This window comes from Heteronotia binoei, chromosome 15 (genome assembly GCF_032191835.1).
Source record: "Heteronotia binoei isolate CCM8104 ecotype False Entrance Well chromosome 15, APGP_CSIRO_Hbin_v1, whole genome shotgun sequence".
NCBI lineage: Eukaryota > Metazoa > Chordata > Lepidosauria > Squamata > Gekkonidae > Heteronotia > Heteronotia binoei.
In genome coordinates, this window is record NC_083237.1 from 26,132,616 (window position 1) to 26,149,767 (window position 17,152).

Here is a 17,152-nt window from a genome sequence, read left to right on the forward strand (position 1 = left end):
AAGTCCAAAAGATACAGCAAATTTTTTTGCAGAAAACTTACCTTTGCAATGTCAATTGTTCTCCTTCAGCCCTCTGGACAGGCCAGATGAAAGGATAAAAAAGCACCTTTTCTTCATAGATCTGTCCCTACTGATAAGTGGACTCCACCCTTGTTGCTTTATCAAAGTTCTCTTTCCCCACCCATTTGACTGCTCAGGTCAAAACAGCTTTTCTCTGAGACAAAGATTCACACATATGTGTTTTCTGGGGAGATGTTTGCTGTAGCTCAATTAGCATTTGTAAGGAAGGTGCGAAAGAGTTTCTGACCACTGACTTCCTTCTTGGCAGCCAGAGGAAAAAAACACAGAGGGAGAAACTGTTTACTGCTTCACTTGCCTTTGAAGGGGATAATTTCAAAGGAGTATTCCCAATGGGGGCTTAGCCCCCAGGGAAAAAAGTACTTTACGCCTATGCTCTGCAATGTTAAAACCTTGGAAACAAGGCTTTCTGACCTCTCTTTGTAATAGCTGCTCCTCCCTTGGTTATCCTTCTATTTGCATACGCACATGTATGTGTCAATTTAATGTAACATTGTATGCATCTAACAAAGTGAGCTCACAAGCCTTATGCCACAAGCCGCTAAAACTCTTTAATCTTTAATGTGCCATAGTAACCTTATTTTGACAAAGGAAGTACTTTTTTCACTCTAAATAGATAGCCACTTATTTAGAGCGTCTTCAAAAAAGATTTATTTTAAAATAGTATTCCAGGACATGATTATTGCTGAGGATTCCCTTACTTGGTTACTGTCAATCAAAGGGAGAGGGAAATTGAAAAAGGTGAGAGGTTGGAGATGAGGAAACAGGAAAGGGGAAAGAGCTGAAGGGAAAACAAAACTGGTAGGTCAGTGGTAAGAGAGGAAAAACTAGGAGAGGCAGCAGGGGCTTCCAGAGGGAAGGAAAGAAGAAATCGTGTGGAGAGAAGGAAAATGAGAACCCATTTCAAAAAGTGCTCCTGCTTCCAATATCCAGTTGTGTAGTTGGGAGCAGTAATGTTCATTAATACTCATTCCAAATATAGGATCTGCTTTCTTACATTTATATGCCTACTATGGTAAAATGATTACCCAGCTTGCTGGTGGGAGAGTGTAGATGACTGGGGAAGGCAATGGCAAACCATCCCATAAAAAGTCTGCCGTGAAAACATCATGATGCAACGTCACCCTGGAGTCAGAAACGACTAGTGCTTGCACAGAGGACTACCTTTACCTTTTTATGAGTGTTTAGGTTTAATCTAATAAAGGATATTTAGGATGATTTTTCTCCACTACTATTCAGAGCGACAACTGTGCTCTATTATTTGTTCCCAGGATTTGATCATTTCCCTACTACGGTCACCACCACCACCATGCTATGCTACACTTCTTTAAGCTTGAGATACAGACACATTATGAGATCTTGTCCTGTCCAAAGCAAACAATATGGGCAAAACCAGCTTCATTTGCAAACTTCCTGTGTTCCTTTTTTCAGAAAACTATGAAGACTATTCTTAAAGTCTATCTTGTTGTGGAGAAAGGGTGGGGAGGAGCAGAAAAAGCCCTTGGGCTCAGGGTAGGGGGAAATGGCGCTGCTAGGGATACTGGGGCAGGGAAACTGTGGGGAAACTTTCCACATGGAGCCAGACTAAGGGGAAAATAGCAGAGAGCTTGGCTATTTCCACTGGTGAAAATTTCCACAGGTGAAAACCCCTTAGGGCTGGCAATCCCCAGTTGGGGGGCAGGGGATCCCCTGGTTTGGAGGCCCTCTCCCCCTTCAGGGTTAGCAGAAAGTGGTGGTGGTGGGGAGGAAATGTCCAGTGAACACTCAATTATACCCTGTGGAGATTGGTCCTCATAGAGTATGATGGAGAATCTGTTGGTGAGTATCTGGGGGGGACTTTTTTGAGGCAGAGCCACAAAACTTTCAGCATAGCATCTGGTGCCTCTCATCATTCCCCCCCCCCCAAGTTTCAAAAAGGTCTAATTCTAATGAGTCCCAAAAGAAAGTGCCCCTATCCTCCATTATTTCCAGCGGAGGGAAGGCATTTAAAAGGAACACAGTCCCTTTAAATGTGATGGTCAGAACTCCCTCTGGAGTTCAATCATGCTTGTCACAAACCTTGCTCCTAGCCCCTCCCCAAATGTCTCCTGGCTACACCCCCAAAGTCCCCAGATATTTCCTGAGTTGAACCTGGCAACCCTAGAGGGAAACCAGAAGGCCTTGTACAGAGCTGAACTAAGCAATGGAGCACTTTCAAAGTAAATTCCCCAGTTCAGGCCAGGCACCTGTGTCCTCACTATTGTCATAGGTAATATTTAGTTTGACTCTACATGGATTATAGGACAGGAATTGTAGGTGGGGTGGGGTTGGGGGGTTGCAGCCTAGGTAGCACAGTGCAGCTTCCAATTCCTTTCCTCTGACAGCATCATGGCAAATGCAGCAGTTACAGGCAGTGTTCCCTGTAAGCTGAGTTAGTGTGAGGTAGCTCACAATTTTTTAGCCTATGGCTCACACATTTTTGTCTTAGTCCAGGAAAAATGGCCCCAGAGCAAATCAATTCATGCAGTAGCTCACAACTTAGAATTTTTGCTCACAAGACACCGCAGCTTAGAGGGACCATTGGTTACAGGTGCAGCTTTTCCTATCACTCCATCCCAGGATTGGGGACAACTGAATTTCTGCTTACAAAGGAACAGAGCTACTGTAAAGCAGAAAAATAGTGGCAGCTTTTGGTTACAGTAAGCCGGGAACCAGTATTCCTTGGTGTTGCTGGAGTCGGATAAATCTCCTCAAGACTTGAGAAAGAAGCCCAGGAATCCTGCATGCCCTGAACATATATTTCAAGTGAGAAACACACACTTCCTACATTTCCTTCTCACTGATCACCACATGAGGGAGAAACCCCATCAAGCTCCACAAGTCCCTTCAGGGTCATAGCAAGGGCACCACCACCACTCCTATATCACCTGGGCCACAATTAGGGTTGGCAGTCCCCAGGTGGGAGCAGGGGATCCCCTAGTTTGGAGGCCTTCCCCCCACTTCAGGGTCATCGGAAAGCGGTGGGGGAGGGAAATTGTTGCTAGGCACTCCATTATACCCTATGGCAACCGATTCCCATAAGGTATAATGGAGAATGAATACATGGGTATCTGGGACTCCAGAGGGGCTGTGTTTTGAGGTAGAAGCACCAAATTTTCAGCACAGTATCCAGTGCCTCTCTTCAAAACACTCCCCAAGTTTAAAAAAGATTGGACCAGAGGGTCCTATTCTATGAGCCCCCAAAGAAGGTGCCCCCTATTCATTATTTCCTATGGACGAAAGGCACTTAAATGGATCACGATCCCTTTAAATGCGATTGCCATAGCTCCTTTTGGAGTTCAATCATGCTTGTCACACCCTTGCTCCTGGCTCCACCCCCAAAGTCTCCTGGCTCCACCCCCAAAGTCTCCTGGCTCCACCCCAAAGTCACCAGATATTTCTTGAGTTGGACTTGGCAACCCTAGCCACAATCCTCCACCATGCACCCCTCTGGCCAAAGAAACCCATATTTTAGCCCAGCGTCTACTATCCTCCCTCTGCTCCAGAGCCAAGGAGTCCCTCCAGCCTTACCTTCTTCTCCAGTTCTTCTCCTGTTCCTTTTTTCTGATTCATTACACTGCCAAGAATTCAACGGATCCTATTCCTAGGCTTCCTGGAAGTTGAGCAGCAAGTCTCATTCACTGCTCTGTTTTTTTTCTCTTGCCAGGTCTCTCTTTACTTCCCCAAGGCTGTTTCCAGCAATTGCTTTATCCCACTCACCCACTGTTGCAGAGAGATTTTTCTCCCTGGCCTTGCTCCGAGTCCTTTCTTAAGCCACAGCCACTCTCTCAAAATCCTCCCTAGATATCTGGTAAAAGGTAAAGGTAGTCCCCTGTGCAAGCACCAGTTGACTCTGGGGTGACGTTGCTTTCACGGCAGACTTTTTACAGGGTGGTACATCTGGGCGGGACTCTAATTCCAGCTGCTTTTTTGCCACCTTCTGGCATGCTTCTGCCTGTTAACTTTGCCCTGCCCTGATCTTTGAACCAAGAAGTGTATAAAAAAAACCCAACCCAAGAATATCTAATGATTAATGGTCATGTTAACAGAACCCCCTTACCGGAATGATAACATCCTTATCATGAATCCTGCATATAGATCTACGCTGTATGCCAGTTCAGGTGTACAGGTGTGCAGTTAATATGCTTGCACTGGAAGTCACAACTGCCGTGGGTCTCTGGCACATCTGTGGCACCTGCACATTCTCCAAAAAGCCAAGAGGTTCAATTAACACGTTACAACCACACACACACACAGAGGTGTTGTGCTTGTGCCTAAAAATGTCTTCTGTATAAGAATTTTGTCCTATGGGAAGTGCCCTACGAGATGAAATAACATTTCACCCCAAAGTATTTGTGTACGGATTTTCCACTTTTGCAATGTGAATGTTGCATTTGCACTCTGTGAACGCTCAGGGGTTGATCTAAAACTGCCTTTCTGTTTTGATGGTCAAAAGAAGAGCCAGGTGCTTGTCCTTTCTCATTCCAAATTCCAGGCTGCAATGGTCTGTGAATGGCCATTATTATAGGTAACAAATGCAGCCCAGGAAAACAAAGGAGCAGGTAAGCCAAACCACCTGGATCTGGGTGTTTCCCTTCAATACCTGGTGACTGTCTGGGGGAAGGGCCTTTGGGGAGAAAGAAGATCTTCCTTTAGGATGAGGTCAGGGGCAGCTTTGGGGGGCAATCATTGACAGACACACTTTAAACAGAGAAGCAGGCATCTTATAGGGGCTGCCTAGGGATGCCAACCTCCAGGTGGAGCCTGGAGATCTACTGAAATTACAGCTCATCTCCACACTACAGAGATCAGTTCCCTTAGAGAGAATGGAAGCTTTGGAGGATGGACGTTATGGCATTGTGTTCCACTGAGGTCTCTTCCTTCTCCAGGCTCTGTCTCCAAATCTCCAAGAGTTTCCCAATATAGAGTTGGCAACTTTACTCACCCCATCCCCTACTGGTGACCGGGGAGGGGGGGGGGGGAACTTGGCACCCTAGATGATCTGAAGAGAGTCTGCAAGAGGAGATTGAAGTTGGTTCCTTATTCCCAGTTCCTTATTCATTCCTTGTTCGGGACTTATTCATGAATTCAACCAAAAACAATGAAGAGCCTTTGAAAGCTCTGAACCCCAAAATAAGGCCTGGACCACCATATATCATGCATCCCCACATTCAGGAATATGTGCTGGTTCCTGGTCCAAAGAGTGGTTCTCATGCCAGCAGCTCCAAAGCGGGGTGCCCCCAGAATACTCACACAGGCAGACACTTGGGCTAGGCTGTACCCCAAAACAATCTTTGGAACACCCCAAAGACACACCCCCATGCTTGGAAGACTGCCCCTTACAAGAAGACACACAGTAGTGCCCAGTCCAAACACTGGTTCTGGCGGCACAAGTTTCTATTTGGAGTAACACCACAAGGCCTGTATTTCAAAAGAGATTTGAATAAGGAGCTGGTTTGACTTTTTGCCCTTTACAACCCAAAATAAGTTCTGGACTGCCACATACTATTCACCCCCATGTTCAGGAGACTCTCTCCTTCAAGCGGACATGTGCTGGTTCCTGGTCCAAAGAGCAGTTCTTGTGCCAGCATCTCCAAAGTGTGGCACTACAAGCTTCGATTTGGGAACCACTGTAAAGACCTGTCTTTCAAAGTATATTGGTGTAAGGAACCTCTCCCAGTGATGTGCCAGTGTGCAGACCTTAGGGCAAAAGTCATTTCAGTACAGAATAAGGATTAATAGTCCTCCTCAGTTGTTGGTAACAAACTGAGATTGCTGAATTTGAATTCATTCGCAAGTTCAAAATGTTCACTGAAGTCATTCTGTTATGTCTTGCATTTCAGTCATAAATTCAATGACTAGGTGTTTCACGATCGCCACGGACCATAAGCCGCTACTGGGCCTCCTCGCCCCAGACCGCCAGATGCCGCAAATTCTGTCACAGCACATCCTGCGGTGGAATCAGTTCCCTGGCAAAGCTATGGGACACGCTGACGCCCTCAGCCGCCTGCCGCTGCCCTCTATGGACCCGGCCCTGGCCCACCATGCGATGCTTATGGAGACTCTACTGGAGAGGCCCCTCCACGCTGCCGAGGTAGCTAAGGCCATGGGTAGAGACCACATACTCACCCGTGTTTTAGACTAGGTGGGAAGGGGATGGCCTGAGGGCAAACAGGACACAGAATTCAGGGCATTCGCATCATGCAGAGAAGAACTGTCCATGCACAAGGGGTGCCTTCTCTGGGGAAGCAGGGTGGTGGTTCCTCTCCCCCATTGCGGAAGCAAATGCTGGAAGCCCTACACGAAACACATCCGGGATGAAGGCCCTGGCACGCAGCTATGTATGGTGGCCGAGAATGGATGAAGAGATTGAGGGGTGGGTTCGAAGGTGTCAACCCTGCCAAGAGTCCCGGCCTGATCCGCCCAGGGCCCCTGTCCACCACTGGGAGTCCAATAGGAGGCCGTGGTCCTAGTTACACCTAGACTTTGCGGGGCCATACCGGGGCCAAATAGTCTTTATTCTTGTAGATGCATACACCAAGTGGTTGGAAGTTATTCCCGTAGCTTCAACGTCCACTGCGGCGGCGGTCAGAGCCTTGCGTCGGGTCTTTTGCATGCATGGGATTCCCGATACCCTCGTCACGGACAATGGGACCGCTTTCACCTCCCAGGAGTTCCGGGAGTTCTTGAATAGATACCTCATACAGCACATTTGATCCGCCCCCTTCCATCCGGCCACCAACGGCCAAGCAGAGCGCATGGTGTGCACCACTAAAGAGGCCCTTGGGCGCATTGTACAGGGAGATTGGGACCACCGCCTGGGAACCTTCCTATTTGATAACAGAATCACCCCCAACCCCGTCACCGGGTTAAGCACTGCCGAGTTACTAATGGAGAGGAAGTTGATCACGAGGCTAGACCGGTTGCATCCTGACCGGGCCATGGACCTCCGCAGTTCCCCTGAAACCAGGGAAGCTGCTAGGGGGTTCTTTCCAAGGGATCTGGTGTACGCTAAAAACTTTGCAAGCGGCCCGGAGTGGTTAGCCGCTCAGGTGCTGCGGGTGACCGGGTCCCGCTCCTACGCAGTCTCGTCGGAGGGGGGCCAGATCCTAAGGAGGCATATCGACCAGCTACGCCGCCTCACTTTGCCAGAGGAACTGACAGCAATCGGGGGAGGGGGAGCAGGGGAGAACTGACAGCAACACCCCTGGAAGCTACCCAGCCCATGCCGGCTGCACCGACTATACAGGCGGAAGAGCACCTCATTGGAGGGAGCGACTCCCCCCAGAGAGGGGATTCCGGAAGAGCAACAAGCGGCGGACAGTCCTCTTCTGGCGTCACCCCAACACGAGGAACCAGCCGCCCCGCCAGCCACGGCGGCCGCTCCAACTCCCCAAATGACCCCGAGGAGGTCGACCAGGGAACGCCAGGCGGCAGCCTACTTGAAAGACTTTGTGTCCTGAACTAGGGTGGGAGGAGTGTTATGTCTTGCATTTCAGTCTTGAGGTTTCAACACAGCGAACGCTACAGAGGCAACCAGTGGAAGCCCACTGGTCCCCGGATGTAGCTCGCTAATACGCTCCGCCAATCAAGATCTGTGGTGGGAAGCTTAACTGGCCAGGATTGGATCTGGCCAGATGGAGGGTTGTTCCAGGGTATGTATATAATCGGGACCCAGCCCGCGTTCCCTTCCCTTGTGATGTACTCGCCAATAAAGTATGTTGCCTTCAACACGTCTCGTCACTCAGTACATTACACATTCACAGGTCAGGACCTTGCCATTTTGCAATACAAAGGCATCCCGCTGATCTTTGCATCATAGGGAGTGAGCAGTGTGTGTGCTTCATCTCAAACACCTGCAAATAAGAATAAGTGCAGTCCACTTCAGATGGAGAAAGACAGCAGAACTAGTAAGAACAGAGCCTGAATAACGAACCTAGAACCCTTAAGATATTTTTGCCAGTCTCTTTAACAGCATAGGGATAAGTTTAAGACCTGGGGGAAGTGGACTGCACTTATTCCTATTTGTAAGTGTTGGAAATGAAGCACACATACCGTTCACTCTCTGCGATGCAAGGATCAGTGGGACACCTTTGTATTGCAAAATGGCAGGGTGACTGCCTGTGAATGACTGCAATAAACTGGACCTATAAGTTCAACTAAACAGACTCTGTATTCAGGACATGCAGAACATCGAGACAGATTCCCCACCCCCACCTCCCTCATGCCAGTTTAGTTGACAGTAAATAGTGGGAACTGCTTGCCTTCTAAATGAGTTTACTAACGCTGCTTTGGATTGTGGTGCTGATGCTGCTTATAAAATTCTCCTCCTAGAACCAGCTTTGCTATGCACTGTTATCTGCAATCGGCTGCATGATGAATGGGATGGGCAGACATAAGCTCTTTATACAGAAGCCTTTCATAGTCTGTAAAATACTGTGCAATCATGGTGCATACTAGGACAAGCAGGCGTCACTTGTGTGGGGGGGAAGGTATTTATGAGTTTCCTGCATGGTGCAGGGGGTTGGACTAGATGGTCTTGGAGATCCCTTCCAACTGTATGATTCTATGATTCTAGGGATGTCAGCCTCCAGATGGGACTTGGGGATCCCTTGGAATTACAGCTCATCTCCAGACTACAGATATCAGTTCCCCTAGAGAAAACAGATGCTCTGGAGGGTGGACTGTATGGTGCTGTACCCCACTGAGGCCCCTGTCCTCCCCAGGCGCCATCTCCAAATCTCCAGGAGTTTCCCAACCAGGATCTGGCAACCCTACTGCCCTGCACCTCCTGTCAGTGGCCAGGGAGACCTGACAACCCTAGTTATCAGCCATGTTGGTCTGCAAGAGTTTCAGAGTATGGACTTTTGAGAGTCAAAGCTCGCTTCACCAGAAAGTCCTGGCCAGGGAAGATAATTTATCTCATACCCAAACCAAAATAATGCATTCTTTTTATAGACTGGAAGTCTCTAAAGGGAGAAATCTAACATTCCAGTAAATTCTGCCGTAAGGCAACCCCCTCTGAATATTCATCTAAGTTTGTAGAACCAAATATAATACAGAGCCTTTTGGCCTCTTCCAAAAACAAAAGCTTTAAATAAAACCAATCCAAATAACACAAAACAATGGATATGTGTTTAGCTAGAATCCTGCTTCAGACTAAAAAACGAAACAAAACAGGAGAAGAGGAACCGGACATTCCAGGTTATAAGGTCTCTTGTTTTCATTCTGTGTAGATTTCTGGAAAGATCTGAATGAGCAAAGTAGTAGGTGTAGGAGCCGCTATCAGATCGAACCTCTGGATTTCTAGGGAGAAGAGACAAGAGAAGGCTTCCCCTGCAAATATGAAAAGTAGCCATTGATCCAGTTCTCTCTTACATCAAACAGAAGGTGGTCCTTCTAGTAATAAATATTAGAGGTTGGTTCTAAATGATGCATGAGGGGAAACAGTTAATGGAAGTAAAATAGGGTAGTAATATTACCTAGGGGGATCGCTAGTTCCAGATTTGGATTGTCCAGGGGAACTGGGGGTGAAACCTGGAAAGGATGGGATTTGGAAGGAGAGACTTCTGTGGGGCATAAAGCCATAAGCAGCCATTTCCTCAGCAGCCATTTTCTCCAGACTTATGTAGACTGGAAATCAGTTGTAATTAGGGTCACCAATGTCAAGGTATTGTTGCCAAGGTATTGTGGTCCTGCATAGAGTTGCCAAGTCTAACTCAGGAAATATCTGAGGACTTTGGGGGTGGAGCCAGGAGCAAGGTTGTGACAAGCATGATTGAACTCTGAAAGGAGTTCTGGCCATCACATTTAAAGGGACCACATTCCTTTAAAACGCCTTTCCTTCACAGGAAATAATGGAGGATGAGGGCACCTTCTTTTGGAGCTCATAGAATTGAACCCCCTGGTACAATCTTTTTGAAACTTAGAAAGAGTTTTGAGGAGAGATACTATATGCTATGTTGAAAATTTGGTGCCTCTACCTCAAGAAACACCCCGCCAGAACCCTAGATACCCACAGATTGATTCTCCGTTATACCCTAGGTATAATAGGGTATAATGGAGTTAAATAGGGTGTAATGGAGTGCCCAGCAGATATTTCCTCTCCCCCACCACCGCTTTCTGATAACCCTGAGACAGGGGGAGATACTCCAAACCAGAGAGTATGTGAGAAAAAGACCCCTAATTTCAGAACATCGTAGTCACCTGTTTGGTTGCCAGGGTGCCTGGAGATCAACTCACACACATCTGCCAGGAGAACGTGGATTGTGTCTACCAGAATGTAGGGACTTATGTGAGTACAAACAGCCACAACGTTGCAGCAGCACTCCGTGTCTCTGCAAGAGTGCTAACCAGGAGAACAGATGGGTTTCCAGTCGCTCCGTGCGCTCACCATCTCGGCCGTTGCAGCGGAAGAAGGTGCGCCGCCAGGAACTGTCCAGGCAAGCGGTTTCCAGCCTTGACCATAGAATCCATATGGGAAGGCTAACATCACCAGCAGCTATCTTCCTGCAGTGCCAGACTCCATGACCGCAAAGCAGGAGGCTCACGTACTCAACAGATGTCACCTATGCATAAGGCAATCAAGCTTATCTTAGGCATGGATCCTGTCAGACTGCCTAAGCCTTTGTCCAATGGAATCCCAGACAGGGGATGGTGCCAGTAGAGGAATGAAGAACAGGAAGAACATCTTCAGAGCCAAGTGTCGTATAGATCGGGTGTTACTTTAGGTAGCAATTTGGCTGTCATGGGTGCTGGGCACCCTGCAGAAGAAGCTGAGCCTGCAGGAGAAACTGTGCCCCTGCCACCTGCACCAGTGCCCTGGCCACCTGCACCAGTGCCCCTGCCCCCTGCGGGAGAAGACCCAAGCCCCCCTGCCTCGCCCTCTCGGGTGGCTTGGGTGCGTGACCGCCTTCACCAGGACCTCAGGGATCGAAGGAGGGCGGCACGCTCACGAGCAAGACGCTCCCTGAGCCCTGAGTTTTGAAAGGATCTTGGCTCTTCTAGGAGTAAGGATGCGTGAGTCTTAGCAGGATCCTGGCCGCCCTCTGAGTCAGCACTTAGCCCAAATGGGCAACAGACAGCAGAGGGCTATATAGCTGTGGGCTTTGGGAGAAGGCTTTGTGGAAGCAACTAGTCACTTACCTGATGCTCTAGCATCCACTTCAGCTTCTGACTTTGGCTTCTGGACCCCCTGACTTTGGCTTCTGGACCCCTGACCTGCGATACCTGGACTGTGATTTGGTTTTGGTGCATTGGACCCTCTTTGCTCACCAGCTACAGGCCTTGGACTGCCCCTGGACTTCACCTGACCCAGTCCCAGCCCGTGACATTGGCCATCTATTGTCACCTTTTAGGCTTCACTGGAGTGACTATGGGTGTTCCCATGCCGCGTAGGAAACCGGTTCTAGCACTCCCTGGGCTGTGAGACGGTCTAGCTCCACTTCTATTTTTGGCTTAAGAGCGAACAGAACTCGCCTGGCCTTCAGCCTTATCAGTTGCATGTGGGGATCGAGGGGTAAGGTGATGGGAGGCCCTTTGTAGCACCCCAGGGACCCATCAAACACTTCTGGAAATTCCCAGCACACCTGCTTGAAATTTTACATTCGCAGCTGCTGCGCCCCACTATCTGAATACCAAGTGGTTGAAACCAGGCCAGCCCCAGTAATGTGATGAGCTGGCGTTTGACCACAAGTATGTCCAGTTTGCCCCTAAAGCTCTTAAACTTTACCCTAACAGTGGCCCAACCCAAAATCTGTACGGGGTTTTTTTGGAAGTCCCGCAGTATGAAATCAGCCAGTCGCAGCCTGGGCAGGCCACGGGGGCAAAGTTTTCTTAGAGACTCCTCCGAAATTATGGACTCCTCCGAACAGGATTGTGACTGCAAGGTAAGCTGTGTGCGAAAACGGTATTTGATTAAACATCATTGTGCCATGGCAGACACAGATACTGATCTGATACAAATACTAGTCTGAAGCTCTTAGGGCTTTTTTTGAGCAGGAACGCATAGGAATGCAGTTCCGGCTGGCTTGGAGTCAAGGAGTGTGGCCTAATATACAAATGAATACCTGCTGGACTTTTTCTACAAAAAGGCCCTGTCTGAAACAATGGTGATGTCAGGGGGTGTGGCCTCAGGGGTGGAATTCTAGCAGGAGCTCTTTTGCATATTAGGCCACACACCTCTGATGTAGCCAATCCCTCAAGAGCTTGCAAGGCCTGATATGCAAAGGAGCTCCTGCTAGAATTCCACTCCTGTGTGGCCCAATATGCAAATGAGTTCCTGCTGGGCTTTTTCTACCCCCCCCCCCCTAAAAGCCCTACTCTTAACCACTGCACCAGACTGGCTTTTGTTACTCATGACACCACACTTAACTGTGGTTAAGTGAACTGGAGGTTGTTTGCCTAGGTGAGCAAGCAACCTCTACATCTTCCAGACATGTGCCTTTGAATGTCACAAGCAATGGGAATTTGCTTCCATCCTCTACACTAGACAGGAAAAGGAAAGGAGGGAGGAAAGAGGGAAACACATTAGCAATGACACCTGGGCCCATCATTGCAAACTGGAATTTGTAAGTAGCATGATGTTCAAATCCCACTTGTGGGGTAAGGCAAGGTATAAATTAAAAAATTCAATTAAATGTAGCATAGCAGATTTTACAGACGTCCATAGAGCCCTGTTGGGGATGCCAGCCTTCAGGTGGGACCTCAGGATCACCCAGATTACAGCTCATCTCAAGTTCCCTTGGAAGAAATGGATGCTTTGGAGGGTAGATTCTGTGGCATTGTACCCCACTGTGGTCCCTGTCCTCCCTAGGCTCCATACCCAAATTTTCCTAGCCTGGATCTGACAACTCTACACCACCCCCCTCCCAATCTCCCACTGGTGGCCAGAGGGATCTAGAACCTTAGATTCCCTCGATTGTGGATTCCTAGTATTGTGCATTCCTAGTGTCCTGCCAGTGTACCATCTGTTAACACAGCTCCCCCCCCACCCCGGAAAAAGAGGTTCCAAAACTAGAGCCAGTTGCATACAACAAGAGCCAGGGCCTTCTCTGTGACAGCCCCACACTGGTGCAATGAGCTTCCTGAGGATGTTAGGACTTTGTGGGCTCTGTCTCAGATCCGCAGGGCCTGTGAGACTCTGCTCTTCCTCCAAGCCTTTGACTGTTAAGATCAGAGACTGCTACACTGAACACAGTGAATTGATCACCTTGAAGCACAGACCTGGATTTTATACTTCTATGGAACACCTGGATGTAATGGTCAGGAAGTCATGAAATAGGTAGGCTATTTCCCATCACCACTAAATATATTATCGCCTTCAGACCACTTTGATAGAGCACCTGTACTGTTTTAATGTTCTTGCTGTTTTAATGTTTATACTTGTTTTAATTGGTCTATGTAAGTGTTTTCTCACCTGTGAGCCACCCTGAAACTGCTTTGGCGGGGAGAAGAAAAGGAAGGAAATGTCCCCTGTGCAAGCACCGGTCGTTTCCGACTCTGGGGTGATGTTGCTTTCACAGCGTTTTCATGGCAGACTTTTTTATGGGGTAGTTTGCCATTGCCTTCCCCAGTCATCTACACTTTCCCCCCAGCAAGCTGGGTACTCATTTTACCGACCTCAGAAGGATGGAAGGCTGAGTCAACCTCGAGCCGGCTACCTGAAAACCCACCTTCTGCTGGGGATCAAACTCAGGTCATGAGCAGAGCTTAGGACTGCAGTACTGCAGCTTTAACACTCTGTGCCATGGGGCTTTCTTTGGCGGGGAGGGTGGGATATAAATCTGACAAACAAACAAATAAACTCTCAAGAGGGAAATAAAGGAGAAACATACAGGTGATACTCATGAACTTTTAAATGTTTTTTAAGATTTTTGTTTCCATAAAGAGGTTCTGGAACTTTGTTCTGCCATGTTCCCCCAGGAAAAGAGCCCATGACCCAGGAATGGAGGATGTTCTCTGACTAAGAAACACAAGCCAGTTGTATAATCCCTGCAGCCTCAGATCAGTCCCCTTTCAGAATAGGTCAAATATAATCTCTCCCAACTAGGGTTGCCAATCCCCAGGGGGCAGGGGACCCCTCGGTTTTGGGGCTCCCCCCCAGAGTCATCAGAAAGCGAGGGGGGTGGAAATGTCTGCTGGGCACTCCATTGTTCCCTATGGAGACCGATTCCCATAGGGGATAATGGAGAATTGATCCATGGGTATCTGGGGCTCTGGGAAGGGGGCTGTTTTTTGAGGTAGAGGCACCAAATTTGCAGCATAGCATTCAATGTCTCTCAAAGTACCCTCCAAGTTTCAAAACGATTGGACCAGGGGGTCCAATTCTATGAGCCCCCAAAAGGTGCGCCTATCCTTCATTATTTCCAATGGAAGGAAGGCATTTAAAAGATGTGCAGTCCCTTTAAATGTGATGGCCAGAACTCTCTTTGGAGTTCATTTATGCTTGTCACAACCTTTCTCCTGGCTTCACCCACAGTGTCTCCTGGCTCCACCCCCAAAGTCTCCTGGCTCCACGCCAAAGTACCCAGATATTTCTTGAAGTAGACTTGGCAACCCTACTCCCAGCTGAAGAGGAAAAAATCAAAAGATGAGTTTTAAACAGTGCAAGCTGTCCAAGCCAGTGCTTCTCAAAGATCTACTTTAGTCAGTCGTAAATCCAAACCTACTGACAACCAACTGCAGCAGACGCGATATTGCGACGGGGTTTTTTCTGTACATGCTGTCAGGGCTTTTTTTGTAGGAATAGCCCAGCAGGAACACATTTGCATATTAGGCCACACCCCCTGGCATCATCATTGTTTTGCGCAGGGCTTTTTTGTATAAAAGGTCCTGCAAGGACTCATTTGCATATAAGGCCACACCCCCTGAAACCAAGCCGGCCAGAACTGCGTTCCTGTGCATTCCTGCTAAAAAAAAGCTGTTTCCATTCATAACTGTGTGAACATCCATTATACTCCTCACTCTTTTGTAATTTTTCCCCAAACTTAAAGTTTACTAAATTTTTCTTTAAAACAAATATTTTTACAAACAGAAAATTAAAAAAAAAAACGTTACTATAAGTATACATATGATATAGACAATTGACTTACATAAACAGGTTGGCTCAGGCTGAGTGGGTTGAAGTTGAATCCAACGAAGACAGAGGTCCTTTGCTTTGGCCGCGGTGCCCCAGGAAGGGAAATCCCTCTTCCGGTTTTTGACGGTGTGCCGCTGAAAGCGGCCCACAGGTCAAGAGCTTGGGGGTTCTTCTGGTCAAGAGCTTGGGGGTTCACCGTCAATGGAGGCACAGATAGTGGCCATTGTCAAGTCCGCGTTTTTTCATCTTCGATGGACGAAGCAGTTGGCCCCCTTCCTTGAGCACCGGGACCTAGCAACGGTGATCCATGCAACGGTCATCTCGAGACTGGATTACTGTAACACCCTCTACATGGGGCTGCCCTTGTGCCGAACCCGACGGCTGCAGCTGGTGCAGAACGCGGCGGCTAGGCTGTTGTTGGGGCTCCAAGGTGGGAGCACATACAGCCGGGGCTGCACGAGCTGCACTGGCTGCCAGTGGTGTACCGAGTTCGTTACAAAGTGCTGTTTATTACCTTTAAAGCCCTATATGGCCGAGGACCTGCCTACTTGAGGGACCATCTTTCCCCATATGAACCCCAGAGAGTGCTGATGTCATCTAGAACCAGCTGAATATCCCTGGGCCAAGGGAGGCCAGATTGAAGACTACTCGGGAACGGGCCTTCTCTATTGCAGCTCCGCTACTGTGGAACCAGCTCCCAGAGGAAGTGCGGGCCCTGCGGTGTTTGGACCAATTCCGCAGGGCCTGCAAGACTTTTCTCTTTAAAGTGGCCTTCACTTAATGCTGAGCCAAGATAGATTTGCTGGAAATGTTTTAGCCACTGAATTTTATAGAAGATCTGAGTTATAGCACCATAATGTTAATTTTAATATAAGTTGATTTAATGATGGTTTTATCTAATTGTAATTATTGTGTGTTATGGGTTTACTGTGTATTGTATTTATATGTTGTGAGCCGCCCTGAGTTGGGGACAGAATATCATCAGAGAATATCATGAGAATTGTTGTCAAAAATATAAAACCAAAACTGAGACAAATCACTAATTACTTATGCATATTACTTAAAACCCAACCATGCAAGAAATTAACAAACTCCCACAATACTAAATATTCACAGCCCAAAAATGTCGACCTGCTATAGTCATGTCCATAGGTTCACTGACTGATGTCTGTTCTGATAAGACACAATTTTTGATCCTTCACAGGTCTCAATCATTCACAATTCCAATTCCTTTGAGGCGACGGATAAATTTGTTGGCATCTTGGACCTTTAAATTAAATTCAATGGTGCCCTGTGGTTTGAATTTGAATATGGATCTATCTTGTTTCTTAAAATTAAATTGTGATTTTGTATAATTGCTTAAGATTGTATTGGCATTGTCAGATGATGTTTTAAGGAGATATTAATTGTGATCTGTCATGTGGCTCTTTAAAATTGAATTATATAGTTGAAGATGGTTTATAGAAAAATTTACTGGAAATGGTGTTTTAAATAGGTAGTGGTGTGTTATGCAGTAATAAGAGTCCTAGTCCTTTAAAGTTGAAGCAAAAGAGTAAATGAGCCTTACAGCTGTAGATGATTAATAGAACAATTTATTAAAGTGAGGGCAATGTTCTTTTCAAGATCTTTCAACGATTATTGGCCTTTACAATGAGGAAGTAAAGTTCTTGCCAGTTTTCATGGTGACTGAGTTTTTGATTCTTTGATAAGAGGTAAGTGTTAATATGTGTTGTAGCACTCTGGTTCCTGTGGCTGTGTAGTTTGATGTGAAGTGTTTCATTTGATATATGTCTTTGTTTCAGTATTAAATGAAGACAGTGATATATGAAGCAGTTCCAGCTTTAAGAAAGGGGAATGCTGAAATGGGCTTCACACTGGCCACTCATTAGCTGTTTCTCACAATTAACAGTAGGATTTCATGAGGATTTGAAATCTGTGAATGATTTGTACATCATCTGAATGTTTCAGAATGGACAT